At 67.0% G+C, this 13,421-nt stretch overlaps 8 non-coding genes across 8 annotated transcripts; all 8 read right to left on the minus strand.

The window, feature by feature from the left end:
- Positions 1 to 448: 448 nt before the first annotated feature.
- Positions 449 to 567, minus strand: LOC126040100 (5S ribosomal RNA). The gene has a single exon (XR_007506520.1). It is a non-coding gene; the product is annotated as a 5S ribosomal RNA (ribosomal RNA).
- A 1,601-nt stretch (positions 568 to 2,168) lies between these two features.
- LOC126040101 (5S ribosomal RNA) lies at positions 2,169 to 2,287 on the minus strand. The gene has a single exon (XR_007506521.1). It is a non-coding gene; the product is annotated as a 5S ribosomal RNA (ribosomal RNA).
- Positions 2,288 to 3,888: 1,601 nt separating this feature from the next.
- LOC126040102 (5S ribosomal RNA) lies at positions 3,889 to 4,007 on the minus strand. The gene has a single exon (XR_007506522.1). It is a non-coding gene; the product is annotated as a 5S ribosomal RNA (ribosomal RNA).
- Positions 4,008 to 5,608: 1,601 nt separating this feature from the next.
- LOC126040059 (5S ribosomal RNA) lies at positions 5,609 to 5,727 on the minus strand. Its single transcript, XR_007506481.1, has one exon. It is a non-coding gene; the product is annotated as a 5S ribosomal RNA (ribosomal RNA).
- A 1,601-nt stretch (positions 5,728 to 7,328) lies between these two features.
- LOC126040103 (5S ribosomal RNA) lies at positions 7,329 to 7,447 on the minus strand. The gene has a single exon (XR_007506523.1). It is a non-coding gene; the product is annotated as a 5S ribosomal RNA (ribosomal RNA).
- Positions 7,448 to 9,048: 1,601 nt separating this feature from the next.
- On the minus strand, positions 9,049 to 9,167 carry LOC126040104 (5S ribosomal RNA). The gene has a single exon (XR_007506524.1). It is a non-coding gene; the product is annotated as a 5S ribosomal RNA (ribosomal RNA).
- Positions 9,168 to 10,768: 1,601 nt separating this feature from the next.
- On the minus strand, positions 10,769 to 10,887 carry LOC126040060 (5S ribosomal RNA). The gene has a single exon (XR_007506482.1). It is a non-coding gene; the product is annotated as a 5S ribosomal RNA (ribosomal RNA).
- Positions 10,888 to 12,488: 1,601 nt separating this feature from the next.
- On the minus strand, positions 12,489 to 12,607 carry LOC126040105 (5S ribosomal RNA). Its single transcript, XR_007506525.1, has one exon. It is a non-coding gene; the product is annotated as a 5S ribosomal RNA (ribosomal RNA).
- Between the last annotated feature and the right edge of the window lie 814 nt (positions 12,608 to 13,421).

The following is a 13,421-nucleotide window of genomic DNA, read 5'->3' on the forward strand; positions in this document are numbered from 1 at the left end:
GCCTCACCGACCCACGCACAGCAGCGGCACGCCTCCAGAACACACACCTGCCCCACCGCGGTGACCCCCGGCAACACCCGCTCACATCCCCACGCAACCCTGCCCCGCCAAGAGCCCTCTCGGGCGACCACAACCACGCTCCCACCCCACACTGCAGCCCCACGGAGGGGGGCTGCAGGCAACACCCACACACACCTGCCTTCACCACGTCGACCCCCTGCATCACCTCTACACATCCCCACGCCCCACATCAAGCCCTCTCGCCTAACCACAACCACGCTCTCACCCCGCACTGCAGCCCCACCCACCCACAGAGCAGAGCGCCAGACAGTCGCAGAGCACACCTGCCCCACCACCGCGACCCCGGCCCTCACCCGCACACCCCTGCCCCTCCGCAACACCGCAGCAAGAAAACAGGGGCCGCCCCGCGGCCTCCGCCAAGGCCAAAAGCCTACAGCACCCGGTATTCCCAGGCGGTCTCCCATCCAAGTACTAACGGGGCCCGACCCTGCTTAGCTTCCGAGATCAGACGAGATCGGGCGTTCTCAGGGTGGTATGGCCGTAGGCAGCCCTGTCCCCGCCAAGAGCCCTCTCGGGTGACGACAACCACGCTCCTACCCCACGCTACGGACTCACTGAGACACGCACAGCAACGGAACGCCTCTAGAACACGCACCTGCCCCACCACGGTCACCCCTGGCAACACCCGCTCTCATCCCCACGCCGCCCTGACCCGCAAAGAGGCCCCTCGGGCCACCGGCAACAGGCTCTCGTCCCACACTACAGCCTCACCGACCCACGCACAGCAGCGGCACGCCTCCAGAACACACACCTGCCCCACCGCGGTGACCCCCGGCAACATCCGCTCACATCCCCACGCAACCCAGGCCCCGCCAAGAGCCCTCTCGGGTGACGACAACCACGCTCCTACCCCACACTACAGACTCACTGAGACACGCACAGCAGCGGCACGCCTCTGGGACACACACCTGCCCCACCACGGTGACCCCCATCAACACCCAGTCTCATCCCCACGCTACCCTGCCCCGCAAGGAGGCCCCTCGGGCCACCGACAACAGGCTCCCGCCCCGCACTACTGACTCACTGAGACACGCACAGCAGCGGCACGCCTCAGGACACACACCTGCCCCACCACGGTGACCCCCGGCAACACCCGCTCTCATCCCCACGCACCCCTGCCCCTCAGAGAGTCCCCTCGGACCACCAGCACCACGCTCCCACCCCACACTGCAGCCCCAACAACTCAAGCACAGCAACGCAACACCTCTAGAACACACACCTGCCCCACCACGGAGACCCCCAGCAATACCCGTTCACATCCCCACGCAACTCTGCCCCGCCAAGATCCCTCTCGGGCGACCACAACCACACTCCTACCCCACACTGCAGCCTCACCGACCCACGCACAGCAGCGGCACGCCTCTAGACACACACCTGCCCCACCACGGAGACCCCCTGCAATACCCGCTCTCATCCCCACGCACCCCTGCCCCGCAAAGAGGCCCCTGGTGCCACTGACAGCAGGCTCCCACCCCACACTGCAGCCCCACCGACTCACGCACAGCAACGGAACACCTCTAGGACACACACCTGCCCCACCACCATCACCCCTGGCAACACCCGCTCTCATCCCCACGCACGCCTGCCCCGCAAAGTGGCCCCTCGGGCCACCGGCAACAGGCTCTCGTCCCACACTACAGCCTCACCGACCCACGCACAGCAGCGGCACGCCTCCAGAACACACACCTGCCCCACCGCGGTGACCCCCGGCAACACCCGCTCACATCCCCACGCAACCCTGCCCCGCCAAGAGCCCTCTCGGGCGACCACAACCACGCTCCCACCCCACACTGCAGCCCCACGGAGGGGGGCTGCAGGCAACACCCACACACACCTGCCTTCACCACGTCGACCCCCTGCATCACCTCTACACATCCCCACGCCCCACATCAAGCCCTCTCGCCTAACCACAACCACGCTCTCACCCCGCACTGCAGCCCCACCCACCCACAGAGCAGAGCGCCAGACAGTCGCAGAGCACACCTGCCCCACCACCGCGACCCCGGCCCTCACCCGCACACCCCTGCCCCTCCGCAACACCGCAGCAAGAAAACAGGGGCCGCCCCGCGGCCTCCGCCAAGGCCAAAAGCCTACAGCACCCGGTATTCCCAGGCGGTCTCCCATCCAAGTACTAACGGGGCCCGACCCTGCTTAGCTTCCGAGATCAGACGAGATCGGGCGTTCTCAGGGTGGTATGGCCGTAGGCAGCCCTGTCCCCGCCAAGAGCCCTCTCGGGTGACGACAACCACGCTCCTACCCCACGCTACGGACTCACTGAGACACGCACAGCAACGGAACGCCTCTAGAACACGCACCTGCCCCACCACGGTCACCCCTGGCAACACCCGCTCTCATCCCCACGCCGCCCTGACCCGCAAAGAGGCCCCTCGGGCCACCGGCAACAGGCTCTCGTCCCACACTACAGCCTCACCGACCCACGCACAGCAGCGGCACGCCTCCAGAACACACACCTGCCCCACCGCGGTGACCCCCGGCAACATCCGCTCACATCCCCACGCAACCCAGGCCCCGCCAAGAGCCCTCTCGGGTGACGACAACCACGCTCCTACCCCACACTACAGACTCACTGAGACACGCACAGCAGCGGCACGCCTCTGGGACACACACCTGCCCCACCACGGTGACCCCCATCAACACCCAGTCTCATCCCCACGCTACCCTGCCCCGCAAGGAGGCCCCTCGGGCCACCGACAACAGGCTCCCGCCCCGCACTACTGACTCACTGAGACACGCACAGCAGCGGCACGCCTCAGGACACACACCTGCCCCACCACGGTGACCCCCGGCAACACCCGCTCTCATCCCCACGCACCCCTGCCCCTCAGAGAGTCCCCTCGGACCACCAGCACCACGCTCCCACCCCACACTGCAGCCCCAACAACTCAAGCACAGCAACGCAACACCTCTAGAACACACACCTGCCCCACCACGGAGACCCCCAGCAATACCCGTTCACATCCCCACGCAACTCTGCCCCGCCAAGATCCCTCTCGGGCGACCACAACCACACTCCTACCCCACACTGCAGCCTCACCGACCCACGCACAGCAGCGGCACGCCTCTAGACACACACCTGCCCCACCACGGAGACCCCCTGCAATACCCGCTCTCATCCCCACGCACCCCTGCCCCGCAAAGAGGCCCCTGGTGCCACTGACAGCAGGCTCCCACCCCACACTGCAGCCCCACCGACTCACGCACAGCAACGGAACACCTCTAGGACACACACCTGCCCCACCACCATCACCCCTGGCAACACCCGCTCTCATCCCCACGCACGCCTGCCCCGCAAAGTGGCCCCTCGGGCCACCGGCAACAGGCTCTCGTCCCACACTACAGCCTCACCGACCCACGCACAGCAGCGGCACGCCTCCAGAACACACACCTGCCCCACCGCGGTGACCCCCGGCAACACCCGCTCACATCCCCACGCAACCCTGCCCCGCCAAGAGCCCTCTCGGGCGACCACAACCACGCTCCCACCCCACACTGCAGCCCCACGGAGGGGGGCTGCAGGCAACACCCACACACACCTGCCTTCACCACGTCGACCCCCTGCATCACCTCTACACATCCCCACGCCCCACATCAAGCCCTCTCGCCTAACCACAACCACGCTCTCACCCCGCACTGCAGCCCCACCCACCCACAGAGCAGAGCGCCAGACAGTCGCAGAGCACACCTGCCCCACCACCGCGACCCCGGCCCTCACCCGCACACCCCTGCCCCTCCGCAACACCGCAGCAAGAAAACAGGGGCCGCCCCGCGGCCTCCGCCAAGGCCAAAAGCCTACAGCACCCGGTATTCCCAGGCGGTCTCCCATCCAAGTACTAACGGGGCCCGACCCTGCTTAGCTTCCGAGATCAGACGAGATCGGGCGTTCTCAGGGTGGTATGGCCGTAGGCAGCCCTGTCCCCGCCAAGAGCCCTCTCGGGTGACGACAACCACGCTCCTACCCCACGCTACGGACTCACTGAGACACGCACAGCAACGGAACGCCTCTAGAACACGCACCTGCCCCACCACGGTCACCCCTGGCAACACCTGCTCTCATCCCCACGCCGCCCTGACCCGCAAAGAGGCCCCTCGGGCCACCGGCAACAGGCTCTCGTCCCACACTACAGCCTCACCGACCCACGCACAGCAGCGGCACGCCTCCAGAACACACACCTGCCCCACCGCGGTGACCCCCGGCAACATCCGCTCACATCCCCACGCAACCCAGGCCCCGCCAAGAGCCCTCTCGGGTGACGACAACCACGCTCCTACCCCACACTACAGACTCACTGAGACACGCACAGCAGCGGCACGCCTCTGGGACACACACCTGCCCCACCACGGTGACCCCCATCAACACCCAGTCTCATCCCCACGCTACCCTGCCCCGCAAGGAGGCCCCTCGGGCCACCGACAACAGGCTCCCGCCCCGCACTACTGACTCACTGAGACACGCACAGCAGCGGCACGCCTCAGGACACACACCTGCCCCACCACGGTGACCCCCGGCAACACCCGCTCTCATCCCCACGCACCCCTGCCCCTCAGAGAGTCCCCTCGGACCACCAGCACCACGCTCCCACCCCACACTGCAGCCCCAACAACTCAAGCACAGCAACGCAACACCTCTAGAACACACACCTGCCCCACCACGGAGACCCCCAGCAATACCCGTTCACATCCCCACGCAACTCTGCCCCGCCAAGATCCCTCTCGGGCGACCACAACCACACTCCTACCCCACACTGCAGCCTCACCGACCCACGCACAGCAGCGGCACGCCTCTAGACACACACCTGCCCCACCACGGAGACCCCCTGCAATACCCGCTCTCATCCCCACGCACCCCTGCCCCGCAAAGAGGCCCCTGGTGCCACTGACAGCAGGCTCCCACCCCACACTGCAGCCCCACCGACTCACGCACAGCAACGGAACACCTCTAGGACACACACCTGCCCCACCACCATCACCCCTGGCAACACCCGCTCTCATCCCCACGCACGCCTGCCCCGCAAAGTGGCCCCTCGGGCCACCGGCAACAGGCTCTCGTCCCACACTACAGCCTCACCGACCCACGCACAGCAGCGGCACGCCTCCAGAACACACACCTGCCCCACCGCGGTGACCCCCGGCAACACCCGCTCACATCCCCACGCAACCCTGCCCCGCCAAGAGCCCTCTCGGGCGACCACAACCACGCTCCCACCCCACACTGCAGCCCCACGGAGGGGGGCTGCAGGCAACACCCACACACACCTGCCTTCACCACGTCAACCCCCTGCATCACCTCTACACATCCCCACGCCCCACATCAAGCCCTCTCGCCTAACCACAACCACGCTCTCACCCCGCACTGCAGCCCCACCCACCCACAGAGCAGAGCGCCAGACAGTCGCAGAGCACACCTGCCCCACCACCGCGACCCCGGCCCTCACCCGCACACCCCTGCCCCTCCGCAACACCGCAGCAAGAAAAAAGGGGCCGCCCCGCGGCCTCCGCCAAGGCCAAAAGCCTACAGCACCCGGTATTCCCAGGCGGTCTCCCATCCAAGTACTAACCGGGCCCGACCCTGCTTAGCTTCCGAGATCAGACGAGATCGGGCGTTCTCAGGGTGGTATGGCCGTAGGCAGCCCTGTCCCCGCCAAGAGCCCTCTCGGGTGACGACAACCACGCTCCTACCCCACGCTACGGACTCACTGAGACACGCACAGCAACGGAACGCCTCTAGAACACGCACCTGCCCCACCACGGTCACCCCTGGCAACACCCGCTCTCATCCCCACGCCGCCCTGACCCGCAAAGAGGCCCCTCGGGCCACCGGCAACAGGCTCTCGTCCCACACTACAGCCTCACCGACCCACGCACAGCAGCGGCACGCCTCCAGAACACACACCTGCCCCACCGCGGTGACCCCCGGCAACATCCGCTCACATCCCCACGCAACCCAGGCCCCGCCAAGAGCCCTCTCGGGTGACGACAACCACGCTCCTACCCCACACTACAGACTCACTGAGACACGCACAGCAGCGGCACGCCTCTGGGACACACACCTGCCCCACCACGGTGACCCCCATCAACACCCAGTCTCATCCCCACGCTACCCTGCCCCGCAAGGAGGCCCCTCGGGCCACCGACAACAGGCTCCCGCCCCACACTACTGACTCACTGAGACACGCACAGCAGCGGCACGCCTCAGGACACACACCTGCCCCACCACGGTGACCCCCGGCAACACCCGCTCTCATCCCCACGCACCCCTGCCCCTCAGAGAGTCCCCTCGGACCACCAGCACCACGCTCCCACCCCACACTGCAGCCCCAACAACTCAAGCACAGCAACGCAACACCTCTAGAACACACACCTGCCCCACCACGGAGACCCCCAGCAATACCCGTTCACATCCCCACGCAACTCTGCCCCGCCAAGATCCCTCTCGGGCGACCACAACCACACTCCTACCCCACACTGCAGCCTCACCGACCCACGCACAGCAGCGGCACGCCTCTAGACACACACCTGCCCCACCACGGAGACCCCCTGCAATACCCGCTCTCATCCCCACGCACCCCTGCCCCGCAAAGAGGCCCCTGGTGCCACTGACAGCAGGCTCCCACCCCACACTGCAGCCCCACCGACTCACGCACAGCAACGGAACACCTCTAGGACACACACCTGCCCCACCACCATCACCCCTGGCAACACCCGCTCTCATCCCCACGCACGCCTGCCCCGCAAAGTGGCCCCTCGGGCCACCGGCAACAGGCTCTCGTCCCACACTACAGCCTCACCGACCCACGCACAGCAGCGGCACGCCTCCAGAACACACACCTGCCCCACCGCGGTGACCCCCGGCAACACCCGCTCACATCCCCACGCAACCCTGCCCCGCCAAGAGCCCTCTCGGGCGACCACAACCACGCTCCCACCCCACACTGCAGCCCCACGGAGGGGGGCTGCAGGCAACACCCACACACACCTGCCTTCACCACGTCGACCCCCTGCATCACCTCTACACATCCCCACGCCCCACATCAAGCCCTCTCGCCTAACCACAACCACGCTCTCACCCCGCACTGCAGCCCCACCCACCCACAGAGCAGAGCGCCAGACAGTCGCAGAGCACACCTGCCCCACCACCGCGACCCCGGCCCTCACCCGCACACCCCTGCCCCTCCGCAACACCGCAGCAAGAAAACAGGGGCCGCCCCGCGGCCTCCGCCAAGGCCAAAAGCCTACAGCACCCGGTATTCCCAGGCGGTCTCCCATCCAAGTACTAACGGGGCCCGACCCTGCTTAGCTTCCGAGATCAGACGAGATCGGGCGTTCTCAGGGTGGTATGGCCGTAGGCAGCCCTGTCCCCGCCAAGAGCCCTCTCGGGTGACGACAACCACGCTCCTACCCCACGCTACGGACTCACTGAGACACGCACAGCAACGGAACGCCTCTAGAACACGCACCTGCCCCACCACGGTCACCCCTGGCAACACCCGCTCTCATCCCCACGCCGCCCTGACCCGCAAAGAGGCCCCTCGGGCCACCGGCAACAGGCTCTCGTCCCACACTACAGCCTCACCGACCCACGCACAGCAGCGGCACGCCTCCAGAACACACACCTGCCCCACCGCGGTGACCCCCGGCAACATCCGCTCACATCCCCACGCAACCCAGGCCCCGCCAAGAGCCCTCTCGGGTGACGACAACCACGCTCCTACCCCACACTACAGACTCACTGAGACACGCACAGCAGCGGCACGCCTCTGGGACACACACCTGCCCCACCACGGTGACCCCCATCAACACCCAGTCTCATCCCCACGCTACCCTGCCCCGCAAGGAGGCCCCTCGGGCCACCGACAACAGGCTCCCGCCCCGCACTACTGACTCACTGAGACACGCACAGCAGCGGCACGCCTCAGGACACACACCTGCCCCACCACGGTGACCCCCGGCAACACCCGCTCTCATCCCCACGCACCCCTGCCCCTCAGAGAGTCCCCTCGGACCACCAGCACCACGCTCCCACCCCACACTGCAGCCCCAACAACTCAAGCACAGCAACGCAACACCTCTAGAACACACACCTGCCCCACCACGGAGACCCCCAGCAATACCCGTTCACATCCCCACGCAACTCTGCCCCGCCAAGATCCCTCTCGGGCGACCACAACCACACTCCTACCCCACACTGCAGCCTCACCGACCCACGCACAGCAGCGGCACGCCTCTAGACACACACCTGCCCCACCACGGAGACCCCCTGCAATACCCGCTCTCATCCCCACGCACCCCTGCCCCGCAAAGAGGCCCCTGGTGCCACTGACAGCAGGCTCCCACCCCACACTGCAGCCCCACCGACTCACGCACAGCAACGGAACACCTCTAGGACACACACCTGCCCCACCACCATCACCCCTGGCAACACCCGCTCTCATCCCCACGCACGCCTGCCCCGCAAAGTGGCCCCTCGGGCCACCGGCAACAGGCTCTCGTCCCACACTACAGCCTCACCGACCCACGCACAGCAGCGGCACGCCTCCAGAACACACACCTGCCCCACCGCGGTGACCCCCGGCAACACCCGCTCACATCCCCACGCAACCCTGCCCCGCCAAGAGCCCTCTCGGGCGACCACAACCACGCTCCCACCCCACACTGCAGCCCCACGGAGGGGGGCTGCAGGCAACACCCACACACACCTGCCTTCACCACGTCGACCCCCTGCATCACCTCTACACATCCCCACGCCCCACATCAAGCCCTCTCGCCTAACCACAACCACGCTCTCACCCCGCACTGCAGCCCCACCCACCCACAGAGCAGAGCGCCAGACAGTCGCAGAGCACACCTGCCCCACCACCGCGACCCCGGCCCTCACCCGCACACCCCTGCCCCTCCGCAACACCGCAGCAAGAAAACAGGGGCCGCCCCGCGGCCTCCGCCAAGGCCAAAAGCCTACAGCACCCGGTATTCCCAGGCGGTCTCCCATCCAAGTACTAACGGGGCCCGACCCTGCTTAGCTTCCGAGATCAGACGAGATCGGGCGTTCTCAGGGTGGTATGGCCGTAGGCAGCCCTGTCCCCGCCAAGAGCCCTCTCGGGTGACGACAACCACGCTCCTACCCCACGCTACGGACTCACTGAGACACGCACAGCAACGGAACGCCTCTAGAACACGCACCTGCCCCACCACGGTCACCCCTGGCAACACCTGCTCTCATCCCCACGCCGCCCTGACCCGCAAAGAGGCCCCTCGGGCCACCGGCAACAGGCTCTCGTCCCACACTACAGCCTCACCGACCCACGCACAGCAGCGGCACGCCTCCAGAACACACACCTGCCCCACCGCGGTGACCCCCGGCAACATCCGCTCACATCCCCACGCAACCCAGGCCCCGCCAAGAGCCCTCTCGGGTGACGACAACCACGCTCCTACCCCACACTACAGACTCACTGAGACACGCACAGCAGCGGCACGCCTCTGGGACACACACCTGCCCCACCACGGTGACCCCCATCAACACCCAGTCTCATCCCCACGCTACCCTGCCCCGCAAGGAGGCCCCTCGGGCCACCGACAACAGGCTCCCGCCCCGCACTACTGACTCACTGAGACACGCACAGCAGCGGCACGCCTCAGGACACACACCTGCCCCACCACGGTGACCCCCAGCAACACCCGCTCTCATCCCCACGCACCCCTGCCCCTCAGAGAGTCCCCTCGGACCACCAGCACCACGCTCCCACCCCACACTGCAGCCCCAACAACTCAAGCACAGCAACGCAACACCTCTAGAACACACACCTGCCCCACCACGGAGACCCCCAGCAATACCCGTTCACATCCCCACGCAACTCTGCCCCGCCAAGATCCCTCTCGGGCGACCACAACCACACTCCTACCCCACACTGCAGCCTCACCGACCCACGCACAGCAGCGGCACGCCTCTAGACACACACCTGCCCCACCACGGAGACCCCCTGCAATACCCGCTCTCATCCCCACGCACCCCTGCCCCGCAAAGAGGCCCCTGGTGCCACTGACAGCAGGCTCCCACCCCACACTGCAGCCCCACCGACTCACGCACAGCAACGGAACACCTCTAGGACACACACCTGCCCCACCACCATCACCCCTGGCAACACCCGCTCTCATCCCCACGCACGCCTGCCCCGCAAAGTGGCCCCTCGGGCCACCGGCAACAGGCTCTCGTCCCACACTACAGCCTCACCGACCCACGCACAGCAGCGGCACGCCTCCAGAACACACACCTGCCCCACCGCGGTGACCCCCGGCAACACCCGCTCACATCCCCACGCAACCCTGCCCCGCCAAGAGCCCTCTCGGGCGACCACAACCACGCTCCCACCCCACACTGCAGCCCCACGGAGGGGGGCTGCAGGCAACACCCACACACACCTGCCTTCACCACGTCAACCCCCTGCATCACCTCTACACATCCCCACGCCCCACATCAAGCCCTCTCGCCTAACCACAACCACGCTCTCACCCCGCACTGCAGCCCCACCCACCCACAGAGCTGAGCGCCAGACAGTCGCAGAGCACACCTGCCCCACCACCGCGACCCCGGCCCTCACCCGCACACCCCTGCCCCTCCGCAACACCGCAGCAAGAAAACAGGGGCCGCCCCGCGGCCTCCGCCAAGGCCAAAAGCCTACAGCACCCGGTATTCCCAGGCGGTCTCCCATCCAAGTACTAACCGGGCCCGACCCTGCTTAGCTTCCGAGATCAGACGAGATCGGGCGTTCTCAGGGTGGTATGGCCGTAGGCAGCCCTGTCCCCGCCAAGAGCCCTCTCGGGTGACGACAACCACGCTCCTACCCCACGCTACGGACTCACTGAGACACGCACAGCAACGGAACGCCTCTAGAACACGCACCTGCCCCACCACGGTCACCCCTGGCAACACCCGCTCTCATCCCCACGCCGCCCTGACCCGCAAAGAGGCCCCTCGGGCCACCGGCAACAGGCTCTCGTCCCACACTACAGCCTCACCGACCCACGCACAGCAGCGGCACGCCTCCAGAACACACACCTGCCCCACCGCGGTGACCCCCGGCAACATCCGCTCACATCCCCACGCAACCCAGGCCCCGCCAAGAGCCCTCTCGGGTGACGACAACCACGCTCCTACCCCACACTACAGACTCACTGAGACACGCACAGCAGCGGCACGCCTCTGGGACACACACCTGCCCCACCACGGTGACCCCCATCAACACCCAGTCTCATCCCCACGCTACCCTGCCCCGCAAGGAGGCCCCTCGGGCCACCGACAACAGGCTCCCGCCCCACACTACTGACTCACTGAGACACGCACAGCAGCGGCACGCCTCAGGACACACACCTGCCCCACCACGGTGACCCCCGGCAACACCCGCTCTCATCCCCACGCACCCCTGCCCCTCAGAGAGTCCCCTCGGACCACCAGCACCACGCTCCCACCCCACACTGCAGCCCCAACAACTCAAGCACAGCAACGCAACACCTCTAGAACACACACCTGCCCCACCACGGAGACCCCCAGCAATACCCGTTCACATCCCCACGCAACTCTGCCCCGCCAAGATCCCTCTCGGGCGACCACAACCACACTCCTACCCCACACTGCAGCCTCACCGACCCACGCACAGCAGCGGCACGCCTCTAGACACACACCTGCCCCACCACGGAGACCCCCTGCAATACCCGCTCTCATCCCCACGCACCCCTGCCCCGCAAAGAGGCCCCTGGTGCCACTGACAGCAGGCTCCCACCCCACACTGCAGCCCCACCGACTCACGCACAGCAACGGAACACCTCTAGGACACACACCTGCCCCACCACCATCACCCCTGGCAACACCCGCTCTCATCCCCACGCACGCCTGCCCCGCAAAGTGGCCCCTCGGGCCACCGGCAACAGGCTCTCGTCCCACACTACAGCCTCACCGACCCACGCACAGCAGCGGCACGCCTCCAGAACACACACCTGCCCCACCGCGGTGACCCCCGGCAACACCCGCTCACATCCCCACGCAACCCTGCCCCGCCAAGAGCCCTCTCGGGCGACCACAACCACGCTCCCACCCCACACTGCAGCCCCACGGAGGGGGGCTGCAGGCAACACCCACACACACCTGCCTTCACCACGTCGACCCCCTGCATCACCTCTACACATCCCCACGCCCCACATCAAGCCCTCTCGCCTAACCACAACCACGCTCTCACCCCGCACTGCAGCCCCACCCACCCACAGAGCAGAGCGCCAGACAGTCGCAGAGCACACCTGCCCCACCACCGCGACCCCGGCCCTCACCCGCACACCCCTGCCCCTCCGCAACACCGCAGCAAGAAAACAGGGGCCGCCCCGCGGCCTCCGCCAAGGCCAAAAGCCTACAGCACCCGGTATTCCCAGGCGGTCTCCCATCCAAGTACTAACGGGGCCCGACCCTGCTTAGCTTCCGAGATCAGACGAGATCGGGCGTTCTCAGGGTGGTATGGCCGTAGGCAGCCCTGTCCCCGCCAAGAGCCCTCTCGGGTGACGACAACCACGCTCCTACCCCACGCTACGGACTCACTGAGACACGCACAGCAACGGAACGCCTCTAGAACACGCACCTGCCCCACCACGGTCACCCCTGGCAACACCCGCTCTCATCCCCACGCCGCCCTGACCCGCAAAGAGGCCCCTCGGGCCACCGGCAACAGGCTCTCGTCCCACACTACAGCCTCACCGACCCACGCACAGCAGCGGCACGCCTCCAGAACACACACCTGCCCCACCGCGGTGACCCCCGGCAACATCCGCTCACATCCCCACGCAACCCAGGCCCCGCCAAGAGCCCTCTCGGGTGACGACAACCACGCTCCTACCCCACACTACAGACTCACTGAGACACGCACAGCAGCGGCACGCCTCTGGGACACACACCTGCCCCACCACGGTGACCCCCATCAACACCCAGTCTCATCCCCACGCTACCCTGCCCCGCAAGGAGGCCCCTCGGGCCACCGACAACAGGCTCCCGCCCCGCACTACTGACTCACTGAGACACGCACAGCAGCGGCACGCCTCAGAACACACACCTGCCCCACCACGGTGACCCCCGGCAACACCCGCTCTCATCCCCACGCACCCCTGCCCCTCAGAGAGTCCCCTCGGACCACCAGCACCACGCTCCCACCCCACACTGCAGCCCCAACAACTCAAGCACAGCAACGCAACACCTCTAGAACACACACCTGCCCCACCACGGAGACCCCCAGCAATACCCGTTCACATCCCCACGCAACTCTGCCCCGCCAAGATCCCTCTCGGGCGAC

Source organism: Accipiter gentilis, chromosome 6, assembly GCF_929443795.1.
Source record: "Accipiter gentilis chromosome 6, bAccGen1.1, whole genome shotgun sequence".
Classification (NCBI taxonomy): domain Eukaryota; kingdom Metazoa; phylum Chordata; class Aves; order Accipitriformes; family Accipitridae; genus Astur; species Astur gentilis.